We start from the raw sequence: 20,368 nt of genomic DNA, 5'->3' as shown, positions 1-20,368 counted from the left end.
CCAAATTCTCAATACTGAGTAGGATCCTGGATCAGGAAGAAAACTAGTATAAAAGAGTATTATTAGGACAATTGATAAAATCAGAATATGGACTACATATGAATAATTTTGTATTTTGTTGAATTTTCTTAATTTTATAATATTGTATTCTGTTTATTAAAGAGAATGTCCTTATTTTTAAGAACTACACACTGAAAGATTAAGGGGTAAAGGGACATAATTTAAACAACCTGCTTTCAAATGGATCAGAAAAACACACAGACAGAGAAACATGATGAAAGAAGGGAAAAGGGAGTGATAAAGCGCAGCCGCCTCTGCTTAGTGCACCGGGTGGTGATGCTGAGGAGCTACCCAGAGCCTGAGGCCAGGGGCAGCAGCTGGGAGGAGCCACCCACGCCCGAGGCCAGGGCCTGCAGCAGGGAGGAGCAACCTGAGGAGCCCTGGCTGCGCAGGCACAGGAGGGCCTAGAGGAGCTATCCCACGTTGAAGGTCAGGAAGGGCAGCGGTAAGGAGATACCCCTCGTCCAAGGTAAGGAGCAGTGGCTGTGCTTTGCTGGAGCAGCTGTGAAGAGATACCCCACACCCAAAGTAAGAGAAATCCAAGTAAGATGGTAGGTGTTGAAGAGGGCATCAGAGGGCAGACACACTGAAACCATACTCACAGTAAACTAGTCAATCTAATCACACTAGGACCACAGCCTTGTCTAACTCAATGAAACCAAGCCATGCCTGCAGGGCAATCCAAGACAGGTGGGTCATGGTGGAGAGGTCTGACAGAATGTGGTCCACTGGAGAAGGGAATGGCAAGCCACTTCAGTATTCTTGCCTTTAGAACCCCATGAACAGTATGAAAAGGCAAAATGATAGGATACGCAAAGAGGAACTCCCCAGGTCATTAGGTGCCCAATATGCTACTGGAAATCAGTGGAGAAATAACTCCAGAAAGAATGAAGGGATGGAGCCAAAGCAAAAACAATACCCACGTGTGGGTGTGACTGGTGATAGAAGCAAGATCCGATGCTATAAAGAGCAATATTGCATAGGAACCTGGAATGTCAGGTCCATGAATCAAGGCAAATTGGAAGTGGTCAAACAGGAGATGGCAAGGGTGAACATCGACATTCTAGGAATCAGCGAACTAAAACGGACTGGAATGGGTGAATTTAACTCAGATGACCATTATATCTACTACTGCGGGCAGGAATCCCTCAGAAGAAATGGAGTAGCCATCATATGAGGTCAACAAGAGTCCGAAATGCAGTACTTGGATGCAATCTCAAAAACGACAGAATAATCTCTGTTCGTCTCCAAGGCAAACCATTCAATATCACAGTTATCCAAGTCTATGCCCCAACCAGTAATGCTCAAGAAACTGAAGTTGAACGGTTTTATGAAGACCTACAAGACCTTTTAGAACTAACACCCCCAAAAGATGTCCTTTTCATTATAGGGGACTGGAATGCAAAAGTAGGAAGTCAAGAAACACCTGGAGTAACAGGCAAATTTGGCCTTGGAATGCGGAATGAAGAAGGGCAAAGACTAATAGAGTTTTGCCAAGAAAATGCACTGGTCATAGCAAACACCCTCTTCCAACAACACAAGAGAAGACTACACATGGACATCACCAGATGGTCAACACCGAAATCAGATTGATTATATTCTTTGCAGCCAAAGATGGAGAAGCTCTATACAGTCAACAAAAACAAGACCAGGAGCTGACTGTGGCTCAGATCATGAGCTCCTTATTACCAAATTCAGACTCAAATTGAAGAAAGTAGGGAAAACTGCTAGACCATTCGGTAGGACCTAAATCAAATCCCTTATGATTATACAGTGGAAGTGAGAAATAGATTTAAGGGCCTAGATCTGATATAGAGTGCCTGATGAACTATGGAATGAGGTTCGTGACACTGTACAGGAGACAGGGATCAAGATCATCCCCATGGAAAACGAATGCAAAAAAGCAAAATGGCTGTCTGCGGAGGCCTTACAAATAGCTGTGAAAAGGAGAGGCGAAAAGCAAAGGAGAAAAGGAAAGATAGAAGCATCTGAATGCAGAGTTCCAAAGAATAGCAAGAGATAAGAAGGCCTTCTTCAGTGACCAATGCAAAGAAATAGAGGAAAACAACAGAATGGGAAAGACTAGAGATCTCTTCAAGAAAATCAGAGATACCAAGGGAACATTTCATGCAAGGATGGGCTCGATAAAGGACAGAAATGGTATGGACCTAACAGAAGCAGAAGATATTAAGAAGAGGTGGCAAGAATACACAGAAGAACTGTACAAAAAAGATCTTCACGACCCAGATAATCACAATGGTATGATCAATCACCTAGAGCCAGAAATCCTGGAATGTGAAGTCAAGTGGGCCTTAGAAAGCATCACTATGAACAAAGCTAGTGGAGTGATGGAATTCCAGTTGAGCTATTTCAAATCCTGAAAGATGATGCTGTGAAAGTGCTGCACTCAATATGCCAGCAAATTTGGAAAACTCAGCAGTGGCCACAGGACTGGAAAAGGTCAGTTTTCATTCCAATCCCAAAGAAAGGCAATGCCAAAGGATGCTCAAACTACCGCACAATTGCACTCATCTCACATGCTAGTAAAGTAATGCTCAAAATTCTCCAAGCCAGGCTTCAGCAATACATGAACCGTGAACTTCGTGATGTTCAAGCTGGTTTTAGAAAAGGCAGAGGAACCAGAGATCAAATTGCCAACATCCACTGGATCATCAAAAAAGCAAAAGAGTTCCAGAAAAACATCTATTTCTGCTTTATTGACTATGCCAAAGCCTTTGACTGTGTGGATCACAATCAACGGTGGAAAATTCTGAAAGAGATGGGAATACCAGACCACCTAACCTGCCTCTTGAGAAATCTGTATGCAGGTCAGGAAGCAACACTTAGAACTGGACATGGAACAACAGACTGGTTCCAAATAGGAAAAGGAGTACGTCAAGGCTGTATATTGTCACCCTGCTTATTTAACTTATATGCAGAGTATATCATGAGAAACGCTGGGCTGGAAGAAACACAAGCTGGAATCAAGATTGCCGGCAGAAATATCAATAACCTCAGATATGCAGATGACACCACCCTTATGGTAGAAAGTGAAGAGGAGCTAAAAAGCCTCTTGATGAAAGTGAAAGAGGAGAGTGAAAAAGTTGGCTTAAAGCTCAACATTCAGAAAACGAAGATCATGGCATCTGGTCCCATCACTTCATGGGAAATAGATGGGGAAACAGTAGAAACAGTGTCAGACTTTATTTTTGGGGGCTCCAAAATCACTGCAGATGGTGACTGCAGCCATGAAATTAAAAGACGCTTACTGCTTGGAAGAAAAGTTATGACCAACCTAGATAGTATGTTCAAAAACAGAGACATTACTTTGCCAACTAAGGTCTGTCTAGTCAAGGCTATGGTTTCTCCAGTGGTCATGTATGGATGTGAGAGTTGGACTGTGAAGAAGGCTGAGTGCCGAAGAATTGACGCTTTTGAACTGTGGTGTTGGAGAAGACTCTTGAGAGTCCCTTGGACTGCAAGGAGATCCAACCAGTCCATTCTGAAGGAGATCAGCCCTGGGATTTCTTTGGAAGGAATGATGCTAAAGCTGAAGCTCCAGTACTTTGGCCACCTCATGCGAAGAGTTGACTCACTGGAATAGACTCTGATGCTGGGAGAGATTGGGGGCAGGAGGAGAAGGGGAACTACAGAGGATGAGATGGCTGGATAGCATCACCGACTCGATGGACGTGAGTCTGAGTGAACTCCGGGAGATGGTAATCGACAGGCAGGCCTGGCTTGCTGCTATTCATGGGGTCACAAAGAGTCGGAGACGACTGAGCGACTGAACTGAACTGAAAGCAAATATGAAGCAAATGTAGCCCAAATGCCTACAACTGGTGAATCTGAGAGAAGGTATACTACAGTTCATTGTACTCTTCTTGCAATTCTTCTGTAAGCTTGAATTATGTCAAACAGTTTGACAGTTACAAAATTAATAATGTAGTAGATATACTTGTCATCTGGATTTATCGCCAAGATACATTACCATTAAGTCAAAAAGATACTTAAGAGTTGCCTGTAGTATATCTTAATGGTTATCTATCTATCTATATAGATATTTGTACATTAATATATACGTTTATATTTATGTTCAGGCTACACAAAGACATTTGGAATACATTAAGACATTAAGAATTCAGGCATCATTTATGACACCTGAATAAGGGATCCTGGCAACTAGAGAGGCTAACTCTTGCAGTTATTTGAACTTTGCAGTCTATTTACAGATGAGTTTCTTGAAGTCACCACAGTGGTGGTTCTGGAGGACTTGAATGCTATCATCCTGTTCCTTTTATAGATGAATTTCTCCCAAGACCTTGTTTCTCCTAATCAATGTAGTCTGGTGAAAAATTTCACTTTATATTTGATACTGGAAGATAAAAACAAACTTCATATTCACATATTGATCCTGTATCCAGGAAGCTTTCTAAAGTTTAGTATAATTTTTATTAATATATAGGTTATTTGGATTTCTTTCAATTCTTATGCATTTTATTTATCTTTCAAACTAGCTAGCACCTCATAAAATGCTGAATAAAAGTGAGATAGTAGGTATCCATAGCTCATTACTGAACTGAGGAAAAGTATTAAATAATTCATCATTAAAAATAATACTTACTAAAGGCATAATTTGTTTTTTGAGAGTAGCAATCACAAATGGATTGTGAGTGTGATGAGGTTTTTCTGTATCTTTTGTGGTAATAATGAGATTCTATCTTCTTTATTCTGTTATGGTGGTTAATTATTGATGATGGTCATGCGTTAAACTCACTTTCTATTTCTTGGGCTTCCCTGGTGGCTCAGACAGTAAAGAATCTGCCTGCAATGCAGGAGACCTCGGTTCCATCCCTGGGTTGGGAAGATCCCCTGAAGGAGGACATGACATTTCAGAGAAAGCTATCTTATTTGTGACATAGTATCATCTTCATGAATTGCTGGGTTCTGTCTGCTAATCTTTTGTTCAAGATTTTTGTACCTATGTCCCCTGAGTAAAATCACCTATAGATTAGTATTCTTTACCATGTCACAAATTACCAAAAACTTAGTGGTTTAAAACAGTATCTATTTATTATCTCAGTTTCTGTAGGTCAGAGTCCAGGGATGGCTTAGCTGGGATCACATATTTCATTTTGTTGTCAAGTCTCTTTCAGTTCAGTTCAGTTCAGTCTCTTTAGGATCCTTCAACCTGAAACAGTTCTTATAAATCTCCTTGACTTTCAAGAATTTACACTTTTGAAGATTACTGGCCAGGTATTTTGAAGAATATCCCTCAATCTGGGTTTGTCTGATTTCCCTCATGATCAGATTCACTTCATGCATTTGTAACATATAAATATCACAGAGGTGATAATGTTTTCTTACTGCCTCACATTAGATATTAGGTGCAACACAATTTTGATCTGTCCCAACACTGGCAATGTTAACTCTAAATCACTCAAGGGCCTGCCAGGTTTCTCTATCATAGTTACTTTTCCTTTTTTTTTTTTTTGGCTGCACTGTGTAGCTTGTGGGATCTTAAGTCCCTAACCAAGGATTAAACCTGAACACAGCAGTTTTAAAGTGCAAAATCCTAACCACTGGACCATCAGGGAATTTCTAGTTATTTCTCCTTTATGTAATCAGTGTTTTATAGGGAAGACTTAAAACACTACAGGGGTTGCCAAATGGTGATTTTCTAATGCCATAATTCCAACTACATTCATCAGTTGGTCCTCTACTATAAAGAGAAGCTTTCTCTTTTCCTTATTTATTTTTAAAAAGTTTTCATCTTTGTGGACACATAAATTTCTAGTTTAAAATTCACTGGACTAGAATCTGTTATTATCATCATTTATTTCTGATGTAAAGTCTCAAGATTAGCCAGCAGGAGACCCTTCAAAATGTCTTCTGTACCCACTTGACTCTTTGAGCACCTTCTTACTTTTAACACAGCAAGATCTTCCACTTACCTTGTACTACCTGTGTACCAGTCCTGAAGTCAGCCATTTCTCAGAGAGCCCTGGTTCCTGTTGGAAGAGAATAGTATTTAGAAACCAAGATCTGGGAGCTAGGTGTACTCATGCTACTGCAGTATCACAGGCTCCCATTATCCTCTCTGTTTCCTTATTTGATCAGCTTCCCTGCATGCAACTTATCTCCTGTTGCTGCTACTACCCCCGATCCCCATCCCATTACACTACACACAGACACCATCCTTACTTACTCTGCTTCTCTGATACCCAACGTCGAGTCACTGCTGCCCCACAATATAAAGCCTAACTAGATTGGTCTCAACTATGGCTTTTTTTTAGATCAAAGTGTGAATGAATAATAGAAGAGAAGAAAGTAAGCAGACTTTCCCTGTTATTTTCTGCTTCTCATTTTGATGGATTACTTTTTGTGTGTGTCTCTTTTCTCAGATTGCTTTAAGTTCACTAAACTGCTACAGAAACATAAGTAACATAGCTTTTTAACCGGAGAATGAGTGTTCAAGTGTGGGGGTGGGATAAGGCTGTCGGCAACTATAGGAATGCTTGGTGGATTTTCCAAGAACAGTCTATAGAATAGTGTGGGAGTAGAATTGTGACACACTTGGATAGACTGCAGGTGTTCTGACAGAGGCCAGTAATGCCCACTCACACTGTGTCATGCGAGGAGTCCAAAAACCCCAGGTCTCTCTTGCTAATTGTGCCCTCTATGTCCTTGCAAATGTCTGTGCCCACCTTGGACTGAGGACATTCAAAGCAGATGTCCACACACATTCTCACACTACAGCCAGTTTAGACCCCTGTGCGCAGCATCCATCCTCACTGTAGTCCAGGACAGGGAGGCCTCAGCCAGAACTTGGACACAGTGAGTGCACACAGCTGGCCCTTACAAGTGTGTGCATACACTCTGCCAAGTCCTTAGTGGTCTGGGGAGTCTCCCTTCCCAGACTTACAGCTACTGTTACATCAAGACATGAACCAAGCAAAGAAGAGTGAAAGGATAGATTACCCATTTTTAAACTTCCTCTTTTCTCCTCTCCCATTTTTCCTTTTTTTCTAACTTTCTGGAAGGTGTACATTATTTTTTTGTTCTATGTTTCCTTTAAATATTTCAACAAATATACAAGTAGCCCTTATTACCTTAATATATTTGGATCCAAAGTTTGAATACCAAGGGATACTGTATTATCCCAAACTATTTAGTTTTGAACCTGTGGATGGCTTGTAATGAGTCTGTGTGAAAACTTAGTTTATCTAGTGTCTGAGATAATATAGTGAAAGTCAGGATAGCAAGGGCTACTCATACTTAAAATTATTTTTCAATGTCAAAAATTAAAATATATAACTTTACCCCAAAAGGTGAGATAAATATGCTTTACTACACCTTCCCCTGAATACTCTTTACATATTAAAAAAATTTTATTCTAATTTACTTAAAAAGATTAGGTCACACATAAACACTTCTCAGCAAGTATTTAAACCTGTATACTTCATAACCTTTTGCTCACTTCTGTATCTTTTATTTCATGTCTTCCTATTTCAATCATATATTTCATTTTTTAAATGAAGTGTAGTTGACATATTAATTTCAGGCATAGAACACAGTGATTTGTTTTTGGCCACACTGAGCAGCTTGTGGGATCTTAAGTTTCCTGCCCAGGGACTGAACCAGGGACACGGCAGTGAAGTTGCCAACTCCTAACCACTGAACAGCCAGGGAATTCTGTGACATAGTATTTTATAGATTATACTCATATAAAGTTATTATAAAGTATTGGCTATGTTACCTGTGCTATTACATCCTTGTATCTTATTTTACATCTAATAATAGTTTGTACCTCTTAATTCCCTTAACCAGTCTTGTCCTTTCCTCCATCCCTCTCTCCTCTGGTAACCAATGGCTAGTTTGTTCTCTGTATCTGTGAGTCTGTTTTATTTTTTAGTCCACATGTAAGTGAAAACATGCCATATTTGTCTTTCTCTGACCAGTTTCACTAAGAACAATACTTTCCAGGTCTATCCATGTTGTTCCAAATGGCAAAATTTCATCCTTTTTATGGTTGAGTAATATTCCATTCTATCATGTCATTTCCAAATAGTTACCATTTTATTTCTTCCCTTCCAATTTGAATGCCTTTTCCTTGTTTGATTGCAATGGCAAGGACTTCCAATATCATGTTGAATAGAAATGCTGAGAGTAGGCATCCTTCTCTTGTTCTTGATCTTAGAGAATGTTAACTATAAGTTTATTATAAATGGCTTTTAATATGTTGAAGTATGTTTCCTCTATGTCAGCTTTCTTAAGAGTTTTAAATTATGAACAGATGTTGAATTTTGTCAAATTCTTTTCCTGCATCTATTGAGATGATCATGTGATTTTTAGTCTCGGTATTATTAATGTGGTATACCATAATGACTGACTTATGGATGTTGAACCATTCTTATATCCCTGGAATAAATCTCACTTAATCATGATTGATGTATGATCCTTTTTATGTATTGTTGAATTTCATTCACTATTATTTTGTTGAGGATTTTTGCATTTCTGTTTATTAGGGATATTGGCCTGTAATTTTCTTTAAAGTGTCTTTTGTTTTGGTACAGGGTAATGCTGGCCTCATAGGAGAAGTCTGAAGTGTTCTCTGCTCTGCAGTTTTTTTGATAGTTTTGAGGGAAGGTATTAACTATCCTGTAAATGTTTGGTAGAATTCCTCTGGGAAGCTCTCTAGTCCTGGACTTTTGTTAGTTTTTTGGTTACTGATTCAATTTTAATACTAGAAATTGGTCTGTTCAAATTTTTTATATCCTTCTTGGTTTAGTCTTGGAAAATTGTATATTTTGAAAAACTTATTCACTTTTTCCAGAGTGTCCAATTTGTTGGTATATAGCTATTAGTAGTATTCTCTTATGATTGTTTATATATCTGTGATATTGGTTGCATTAATAACTTTTTTCATTTCTAATTTTATTTGGGCCCTCTCTCATTTTTCTTAATGAGTCTGGCTAAAGGTTTATTGATTTTGCTTATCCTCTCAAAAATTTAGCTCTTGGTTTTGTTTTTTTTTGGCTGTTTTATGTATTTCCACTCTGATATTTATTATTTCCTTCTTTCTGTTGACTTTGGGCTTTGCTTGTTCTAAATCAGGTCACTTCTTTTTTTCTTTTTTGTATGTGAAGACATTTTATTATGATTTTACTATATATTAGTGATATACCAAATCGTGTGCTTCCTCGGTGTCTCAGGGGTAAAGAATCTGCCTGCAATGCAGGAAACCTGGGTTTGATCCCTGGGTTGGGAAGATTCCCCAGAGGAGGGTAGGGCAACCCACTTCCGCATTCTTGCCTGGAGAATCCCATGGACAGAGGAGCCTGGTTGGCTACAGTAGAGGGTTACAAAGAGTTGGACACAACTGAAGCAACTGAGCACACACACACATGTGCATACCCAATTCTATTTTCTCAAACGGCAAATGAGATTAAGGATAACATTTCCCTTTGGATCCTGAAAACCTCATTATCACCTGTCTTTTGGAGGATTAGGTTTCCTACGTCTATGATTCTGTCCATGAGGATACCTATGGTGCTAAGTTGTTCTATCATGGGTCCTTGCTCAGTGTTCCCTTTTTTCTTCTAATTTGGTTTTCAGCACTAGATCATGTGTTTCTTCATTATTATGTACAGGATCTGGCTGAGGCATAGGTTGTGTGTGTTCATATGGGATGTCCATGGAAGGGTGTATTATCCTCCCATCACATGTCACAAAATTGTCTACTTTGCAATTATAGTCATCTGGAAGAGAAGATCATGTAGATTTATGACAAACACAATATAAGGTTCCATTTTGAATGTGAAAATATGTTTCCAGCTAGTTCTGTTTGACATTGCCCATTTTACTGCTGCCATTGCCATGGAATCAAGATGCTCGTCAGCATGAAATGATTTGAAGAGAAACTGTTTTTAAAATCTGCTTCTTGACTACTGCTCACCGCAAGCCCATCTTGCCTCTGAGATTTTTCTTATGTCTTGAGTTAAGCCTGTATCAATATAACCTTCCTTCCTAGAACAGCTTTTGCTGCTTCCTATAGATTTTGGGAAGTGGTGTTTTTATTTTCATTTGTCTCAAGGTATTTGTTTTCCCTTCAATTTCTTCATCAACCCATTGGCTTCTTTCTTTTTTTGGGACAAGTTGTTTAGTCTCTGTATGCTTTTCCATTTTTCCTTCTCTTGATTTCTAGTATTATACTGTTGTAACTGGAAAAGAATCTTGATATAGTTTCAGTCTTCTTAAATTTACTGCTAATTGTTTTATGGCCTAACATGTAATCTACTCTGGAGAAGGTTCCACATGTACTTGAAAATAAGGTGTATTCTGCTATTTTGGGGTGGAATACCTTGTGCTGGAGTCAAGATTGCCGGGAGAAATATCAATAACCTCAGATATGCAGATGACACCACCCTTATGGCAGAAAGTGAAGAAGTACTAAAAAGCCTCTTGATGAAAGTGAAAGAGGAGAGTAAAAAAGTTGGCTTAAAGCTCAACATTCAGTAAACTAAGATCATGGCATCTGGTCCCATCACTTCATGGGAAATAGATGGGGAAACAGTGGAAACAGTGTCAGACTTTATTTTCTTGGGCTCCAAAATCACTGCAGATGGTGACTGCAGCCATGAAATTAAAAGATGCTTACTCCTTGGAAGGAAAGTTATGACCAACCTAGACAACATATTCAAAAGCAGAGACATTACTCTGCCAACTAAGGTCCGTCTAGTCAAGGCTATGGTTTTTCCAGTAGTCATGCATGGATGTGAGAGTTGGACTGTGAAGAAAGCTGAGTGCCGAAGAATTGATGGTTTTGAACTGTGGTGTTGGAGAAGACTCTTGAGAGTCCCTGGGACTGCAAGGAGATCCAACCAGTCCAATCTAAAGGAGATCAGTCCTGGGTGTTCACTGGAAGGACTGAAGCTGAAGCTCCAATACTTTGGCTACCTCATGCGAAGAGTTGACTCATTGGAAAAGACTTTATGCTGGGAGGGGTTGGGGGCAGGAGGAGAATGGGATGACAGAGGATGAGATGGCTGGATGGCATCACCAACTCGATGGACATGGGTTTGGGTAGGCTCTGGGAGTTGGTGATGGACAGGGAGGCCTGGCATGCTGTGATTAATGGGGTCACAAAGAGTCGGACACGACTGAGTGACTGAACTGAACCTTGTACATGTCTGTTAAGTTCTTCTAACATGTCATTTAAGGCCAATCTTTCCTTATTGATTTTTTGACTGAATGATCTATCCATTGATATAAATCAGGAGATAAAGTCCCCTACTGTTACTGTATTACTGTCAATTTCTTTCTTGCTATCTCTTAATATTTGCTTTACATACCTAGATGCTACTATATTAAGTGCTGACAGATGCACATTTACAAATTAATAGCCTCTTCTTGTATTGACCCCTTTATCTTTTATTATAGAAAACAGACTTTGTTTCAAAGTCTACTTTGTCTAATTTGAGTACTGCTACCGTAGCTTTTTTTCTTCCCATTTGCATGGAACATTCTTTCCATATCTTCATTTTCAGTCTGTTTTTAGCTCTGAAGTGAGTTTTTTGAAGGCAGCATACACATGGGTCTTGTTTAGCATTTTAAAAATCCTATCAGCCACTGTGTCTTTTGGAGTATTTAGTCCATTTAGAGTGATTATTGATAGATAAGTATTTATTGCCATTTTGTTACTTTTTTGGTTATTTTTGTAGTTTTTTTTTGTTAGTCTCTTCTTTGTGGTTTAATGATTTTTATTATTATGTTTGGCTTCCTCTTTTTAATTTTCACATATGTATTTCAGATTTTTGATCTGTGCCTATCGTGAATTTCACATATATTGATCTACACCTACTTTTTTTAAACTAAGTCATTTCAGTTCAAAACATTTTAAAATTCACTCCCCGTCACATTTTATATTTTTGATGTCATATTTTACATCCTTATGTCTATCCATTTACTGTTTTTTTGCTGTGCTGTGCTTTGTTGTTTCCAACTCCTTGTAACTCCATGGACTATAGCCTTGCCAGGCTCCTCTGTCCAGGGGATTCCCCAGGCAAGAATACTGGAGTGGGTTGCCATGCCCTCCTCCAGGGGATCTTCCCAACCCAAGAATCAAACTCTGGTCTCCCGCATTGCAGGTAGATTCTTTTACCGTCTGAACCACCAGAGAAGACCACTTTATTGTAGTTTATTGTAGTTACAGTTGATTTTAGTTTTGTTTTAATCTTCATATCAGCTTATTTCATTGGCAGATCCATTGCCTTTATTGTTATTTGCACTTGCCACTGAGATTTTTCCTTTCATGTATTGTATTTCTTATTATAGCCTTTTCTTAAGATAATAATACCCTGTTAACATTTTTGTAAGGCCAGTTTAGTGATGATGAACTCATTGTTTTTGACTGTCAGGGATATTCTCTCCAAATCTGAATGATAATCTTGCTGGGTAGAGTATCCTAGATTGTAGATTATTTCCTTTCACCACTTTAAACATATCATGCTACTCTCTTCTGGTCTGCAATGTTTCTGCTGAAGTATCAGTTGATAAACTTACTGGGGATACCTCAGATGTGGTTCTTTTTCTCTTGCTGCCTTTAACATTCTCTTTAATTCCTACCATCCTTACTTATGCTATTTCTTGATGTCTCTTTGGGTTCATCTTGTTTGGGACAGTCTGTGTTTACTGGACCTGGGTATTCTGGGTTTGGGAAGTGTTCAGTCATAATTTCATTAAATACATTTTCTAGCCCTTCCTCTCTCATTTCTCCTTCTGAGATCCCTATAATGTGAACGTTAGTACACTTGATGTTGTCCCAGAAGTCCCTTTAATTATCATTATATTTTTGTTTTTCTGTTCTGATTGGGTGATTCCCACCATACTATATAATTTCCAGGTCACTTGTGCATTTTTCTGTATCACCTAATCTGCTATTAATGACTTCCAGTGTATAATTTTCATTTCAGCTATTTATTCTTCAGTTCTGATTGGTTAATTCTTTTATGTTCTAAGTCTTTGTTGAAGCTCTGAGTTCCTCCATTCTTGAGTTCACTTCAGTTCAGTCACTCAGTCGTGTCTCTTTGCAACCCCATGGACTGCAGCATACCAGGCTTCCCTGTTTATCACCAACCCTGGAGCCTACTCAGACTCACATCCATCGCGTTGGTGATGCCATCCAACCATCTCATCCTCTGTTCAATAAGCATTTTAATGACCATGTCTTTATACTCTTTATCAGGTAAACTACTTACCTTCATTTCATTAGTTTTTTTTCCCCATGAGATTTTATTTTGCTCTTTTGTTTGGAACATATTGCTTTGAATTCTGTCTCTGAAATCAAATTTTACCTATCCCAGTCTTCCTGGTGTATTGTTGTGTGGGAGTAGCCCTATGCAGTGTGTGTGCCTAGTTGCTTTAGTTGGAGAGCTACACATGAAATGAATGGGTACCACAGCTCAGTTGCAAGCAATGGCTTCTCCCTAGTTCAGTGGTGGTTGCTGCCATTATGCGGGCAAGTCCATGACCCAAGAAGCCCTGAGGGAGCTGGGCTTCTCCTAGGAGCAATGGAAATCTGCCAGGGCAGCGGGGTGGGGGTCGGGGGGGGGGGGGGTGGGCGGGCGGAGCGGAGGTATGGCCAGGGCTTGAGGGGAAATGTGGAATACATCAAAATTTGTGTCATCCTTGGGCAGGAGCCATGCCCTATATCATTCCAACATTAGAATATGCACTACTGCAGCAAGAATTAGACCTTATTTTTCTGATTTTATCCTTAATATTTTCCAAGAAAACTGTACATTTTCTGAGAATACCATTACATAGCTTGGTTCAAACTCTTCCTTTTGTCTTCATATTGCTTTGTGTCTCCCAAATACTATAGGACAGGTGAAAAAATTCTTCTGTTAATCTGATGTTTTTTTCCTTTGTATACTTATTTTTGCTTCTTACTTGCAGAGTAACCAAAATGCAATTATTCAGTTTTCTCACTTATTTTCTCTCTTCTAATCTGGAATGCTTTATAAATAGTCACTATCAGATGGTGACTGCAGCCATGAAATTAAAAGATGATTACTCCTTGGAAGAAAGTTATGACCAACCTAGATAGCATTTTCAAAAGCAGAGACATTACTTTGCTAACAAAGGTCCATCTAGTCAAGGCTATGGTTTTTCCAGTGGTCATGTATGGATGTGAGAGTTGGACTGTGAAGAAAGCTAAGTGCCAAAGAATTGATGCTTTTGAACTGTGGTGTTCGAGAAGATTTTTGAGAGTCCCTTGGACTGCAAGGAGATCCAACCAGTCCATTCTGAAGGAGATCAGCCATGGGATTTCTTTGGAAGGAATGATGCTGAAGCTGAAACTCCAGTACTTTGGCCACCTCATGTGACGAGTTGACTCATTAGAAAAGACCCTGATGCTGGGAGGGACTGGGGGCAGGAGGAGAAGGGGATGACAGAGGATGAGATGGTTGGATGGCATCACCGACTCGATGGGCATGAGTTTGAGTGAACTCCGGGAGTTGCTGATGGACAGGGAGGCCTGGTGTGCTGCGATTCATGGGGTTGCAAAGAGTCAGACACGACTGAGCAACTGAACTGAACTGACTGAACTGACATCTCATTCACTAATCTAGAAGATATTTATTGTAAATCTACTTTGTGCCAGTCACTGTGCTGGGTATTTGATAGTGAATAAAATACACATTTCACTTTCATATATATAGTTCACCATCTATTAACTACTTATATTTATTCTATGTGGCTCCAACTCTTCCCACACAACAGTTATTCTGACTTTTGTATCCCTGTACTAGTATATGACCAAGCACTTTTATGGTTACTCTACTTGAATTTTCTTGATGTTTTAGTTTTACACTTGTATTCTGACAACTTTTTTTTTTCCTACTCTCACTCTTAAAAAGTAACATAAAATGCTTCAAATGTTAAGAGATGAATATGGAAAAAATTTATACACTTTGAGCACATTATACACATACACATATATTTTTTGAGCATGTGCTGTTATTTTGACTAGACTAACAAAAGAATCTGCAAGACAATAAGTTCCTTTATAAAGAAAAAAATCACTCTCAGACTGTTCTTGATTCTCCATCATACCCTCTTCTCTTTCTTGGAACTTCTAAGAAAAAAGGTAGCATGAACAAACCTATTATTTGAGTACTTTTGTTTGCTGAGTATATGGCTTTCCTGGGTGGCTCAGGTAAAGAATTTGCCTGCCAATGCAGGAGATGCAGGTTCAGTCCCTGCGTTGGGAAGATCCCCTGAAGAAAGAAATAGCAACCCACTCCAGTATTCTTGCCTGGAGAACCCCAGGGGGTGGTTTGCTACAGTCCTTGGGGTTGGAGAACCCCAGGGCCTGGTTTGCTACAGTCCCTGGGGTTGGAGAACCCCAGGGCCTGGTTTGCTACAGTCCCTGGGGTTGGAGAATCAGACATGACTTACTGACTGACCAGCAGCAGCAGTAAACTCACTGAATCTTTACAGTATGGGACAAACACTATCACAGAGGCTTGCTCAATCAGTTGGTTAATCATGAAGTAAGTGACAGAACAAGAATCCAAGTCTATCCAGCTTCATTTTGCATGCATACACAGTAGCTCCAGAATTGAAAGGGATGTTATGTTGTAGGATATATCATACTTCCTTTTTATAGGCAGAGAATATTCTACTTTTAGATATATCATATTTTATTAATCCATTCATCTAATGGACATGTGTGTTGTTCCACTTTTTGACTATTATCAGTAATTGCTATGAACATCCGTGTACAAGGCTTTGTGTAGATATTTCCACTTCTGTTGAGTATAAACATACACCAAAGATGAAAACTGCCTTTTCCTATGAGCTGTATTTTTATTGTTGTATTGCAAGTTCTTTATACAAATCCTTTACCAGATACATTACTTGCCAAAATTTTCTCCCACCATAACAGTTGTCTCTTGTTCACTGCAGACTGTGTATTTCAAAGCAAAAATTTTATACATTTTGATGAATCTCAATTTGTCCGTTTTTCTTTCATTGCCTTTGCTATTGGTTGTCATATCTAAGAAACTATCATCTAATACAAAGTCACAAAAATTTACCTCTACATTTTCGTCTAAGAGTTTCAAGATTTAGGCTCTGAAGTTTAGGTTTGCAATCCATTTTAAGTTTATTTTTGTATACGATGTGAGGTATGGGTTCAACTTCACTCTTTTGCATGTGGGTATCTAGTTGTTCCAAAACAATTTCATGAAAAGTCTATTCTTCCCTCATCAAACTGCTCTGGCACCTTTGTTGAAAATCAATTTACCACAAATTTCTGGACTCTCAATTCTATTTTATTAATCTATATACCACAATACATTGTCTTCATTTGTCTAGTTTTGTATGGGAAGGAACATTTTATTAGCCTTTTTAGACAGCCATAGATATTCACTGGAGTAGAAAATGGCAAACCACTCCAGTATTCTTGCCTGGAAAATTCCATGGACAGAGAGGCCTAGTGGGCTACAGTCCATGGGGTTGCAAAGAGTCAGCCATGACTGAACACCTGGATATTCGTATTTGAAACAGTACTGAAATGGACAAACAGTGGTTTCCTAAAGGTAAGCTGCAGTGTAGAATCTGGAATTCTGTAAACTTCTACCTTGCTAGAGTTTTACTGCCTTTTCCACTCATGGACCATTTTGTAATCCATGCAGAGAGCATCTGGAGAATATTGATTGTTTCGCAGATTATCCAAATGTTGACAATTTCTTTATACACTATAAAAAATAAATTGTTAACTCAGCACTGAGTTTATTGGAAAAGTATCAGGATGTTGTCATGCTACCATGTTAAAGGGCAAGTTTTCAAAAATTTCAACTTTCTCTTGAAAGCTCAAATTTTAGTAAGTACTGTTAGCTTTCTACTAAACACTCCCAGTGTGAAGAACCCTGGTTTGTCTGTTATTCGTCCAAGCAGACATGTTCAATGAAAAAAGTGACTAGTCCAGTTTGTAACTCACACAATTGCATAATTGCCTTTCCCTAAAAGAATCATCACATTTCCTTGTGAAGCACAGTACTTTATGCCTATTTTTCATTTTGCCCCACAGAATATTAAAGGCATGTTTTAAGGTCAAAATTAATTAAAAATTAACTTATTCCTTCATCAGTGACATTTGAAATGAAATGGATTAAAAAAAAAAACTGGCATGATGGTGAAGACTGTAACAAACAACCAGTTCAGTTTGGTGCTACTTCCTTGATTCATGCTAAGGTAGCAGCATTTTTACCCATCAATGATTTTGTAACAACAATAAAACTTTGAACACACTGAAAAAGACAAATAATAACTTACAGTTATGAGAAGTTTTGACCTTGTAGGCCAAAGAAAGTATCACGGGGAATGTGGTCCACATGGGGGCTGTGGTCCACACTGAGAATCACTGACCTATTGAAGATATCTAGGCAATGACCACCCAAAAGACAGTAAGACCTGTGTTTCCTAGTGGAAGTACACAATGCCACCAGTGAAGCATTTTTGTCAGAGAATCAATCTTGAATGTGATCAAGTCTCTATACATAACAACTAGTTTATGGACTAAACAAGAAACATAAAATGACAACTACGGAAATAATCAACAAAACCTTTTACGTGGCAAACTTTCTAGAACAAAAGAGCTGGTTCTTCAAAAAATAAACTGGAAAAAAAAGAACGTGGAAGCAGAAACCTATTTATTAAAAGAGGATTTAAAGACAAATCAAGCAACTGTAATATATGAAGCTTATCTGAGTCCTGATTCAAGAAAATTATTTTTAAAAATTTGTTTTGAGAATGATTACATTCTCCGATATTAAGTAATTTAAATTTTTAGATGTGAAGATACTATAGTTCTGGTATTTTAGAAACATATACTAAAACATTCAAAGTGAAAGTTAAGTTCCATAATTGAGGACTTCATAAAATTCCAGGACTTCAGAAATTCCAAGTAAAAAACAGGCAAGTGCTAACTGTAGGTTAGGACAGTGCACTAAAGAAAGTACCCTACTAATAAGGTGCTGTTTATTTGGTATATGTATTGTAACTTTTCTGAAGAATAACCATACCCTCTCCCAGCCCCTCTCATATCCACTAAAGTAGAATCAAGAACCCCAAGAAGAAATTCTGCTTTGAGCAATTCCAATAAACCTAGAAGGAAAACATATTCTAGAGAGAATCAGAACCTTACCTGGGATTTTTTTCTAAGAAAAAGCTCACAGATCATCTAATGTTGAAAATATTCTGTGGTACTTCTTCAACACGTACTTATTTAGTACCTATATTTTGTTTGCTACAAGCTCCAGCAAGGCTCTAAGGGAAATACAAAAATAAGACATCTCTTAGTCGGTAACACAGACAATCTAATTTTGAGAGAGACACACAGTGGTTGTATAGTTTTACTCTAATACGTAATTACTGAGTTATTTATTTTACTACGTGGTAATTGTGACAGATCTGAATATCTGGGTTCCTCAAAGACAGATGCTTTGTGTGAAAACTACCTAGGAAACAATGAGAACAGATATGATAAATGAGGATCACAAAAACCCCTGCTCATAGATACATCTCCTTCCTGCAAATAAATGTGATATATCCTATAAGTGATAACAGCTATTTATTGGGTGCTCTTGCCTTGACTGTCTGCTTAAATACATAAGATTTTATCATTTTGATCTATCTTCCTAGAGAAATTTTGATATTGTAGAAAAACATTTAAAAACTCATCATTTTATGGGATGTCTATCACAAAGCAAGCAGTATACAAGGTAGGGAGGGGGTGTTAAAGGAGTGAAAAATTTTAGGGGTCTCTTTTTTCCTTTACGAACTGTACAGTCTAATGGGGGTAAAAAGACAGATGGTGACTATGAAAACAACATAGTTCAACTTAAACGTGGAAAAGGAGGGTAATTTTATATTTTTGTTTACATTTAAAATTGTTTCTATATGTCCCAATACAATCAATATGCATTACTTTAAAAATAATAGTAGCTCGCATATACCACCACACTGACGAAGGCATATTATTAGAGAACACTTGCAGAAGATGTTTTATGAAGTAACTTGGTAAAGAGGTGGAGTTCTGTTTTGAGAAGGATGAGACTGAGAAGTATCAAAGAGATAAAAGCAAATGACACTTTTAGACCATGGAGTAACAATGATGAACTTGAGTAATCTAAAAACAACACTTCTTTGGAATGAGAAATGCAGTTTTCAGGTAAACTGTTACTTTCTAGAATTAGTCAAAAAAGTTAATGAATAGATTTGTTTCCAAAAAGTGACTAGGAATTGGTACAGAAATCATCAGTAGTCATTATACTTGAAAGTCAATATACCATGGGGCTGAAGAATGTAGATAAAAGCCTGTTTGGGTTCAAATCCTAGTGCTGCTCCTAAGTATAAGAATCTGAGATAACAAGTGCTTGTTATCCTGTTACCAGCATAACAGGATGACAATAACACCTATTTCATAAGATTGTTTTAAGGATTAAATGGGTTAATACATGTAAAGTATTTAGTGTAATATCAGATACATATAAAGTACTAAATATATGTTCTCTTACTGTTATTATTATGAGGATATAATCAACAAAAAAATAAACATAAATAGAGAACCCATATCCCTGTTTTCTGACATAACAAGAAACAGATCCAAAAATAAAGACACAGAAAGAAATCAAGATCATTTTAAACACTGTACAGGAGATCAGAAAGTACAGGTGTACAAGATGGTTCATTAAAAAAAAACTGATATTGTGAAAAAATTAACACTGAAAATAACTACTTTTCAGAATGATTAAACTCAGTAAAACATCTGTAAACAAGAATAAATTTATTTAATTTCTTTTAAAGATTTAATGATATACAAAATGTATATAGTATATTTTTAATACATTTTCTTTCTCCCCCCCTCATCAATATTAAACACTATTTGAACAGCTTATCTCTTTTTGCCTTGTCTGTATCTATGAGATACACTACTGAATACAAATAAGATTTACACTGCTCCCTCCCAAATAAAAATTAAAATTAGTACCTAGGGGTAAAAAAAAGAAAGAAAAAAAAAATCAAAGCACAGAACTTTAGACAGCTGAAAAGCTTTTCTTATTGTTGAGCATTCAACAATATCTGGGGCTGTTAAATTACATTTTATTGGCATAAAGTTGCATTGCAATCTCCCAACATCACACAATGATAATCCAATTCAATATCTTAAGTACCACAAACATTATTCATGTTCAAATGTTCCTACACAATTTTAAATATATGCAAGAATTCATGT

Source organism: Budorcas taxicolor, chromosome 10 (genome assembly GCF_023091745.1).
Source record: "Budorcas taxicolor isolate Tak-1 chromosome 10, Takin1.1, whole genome shotgun sequence".
NCBI classification, from domain to species: Eukaryota; Metazoa; Chordata; class Mammalia; order Artiodactyla; family Bovidae; genus Budorcas; species Budorcas taxicolor.
Note: the sequence above shows the minus strand (reverse complement) of the source record.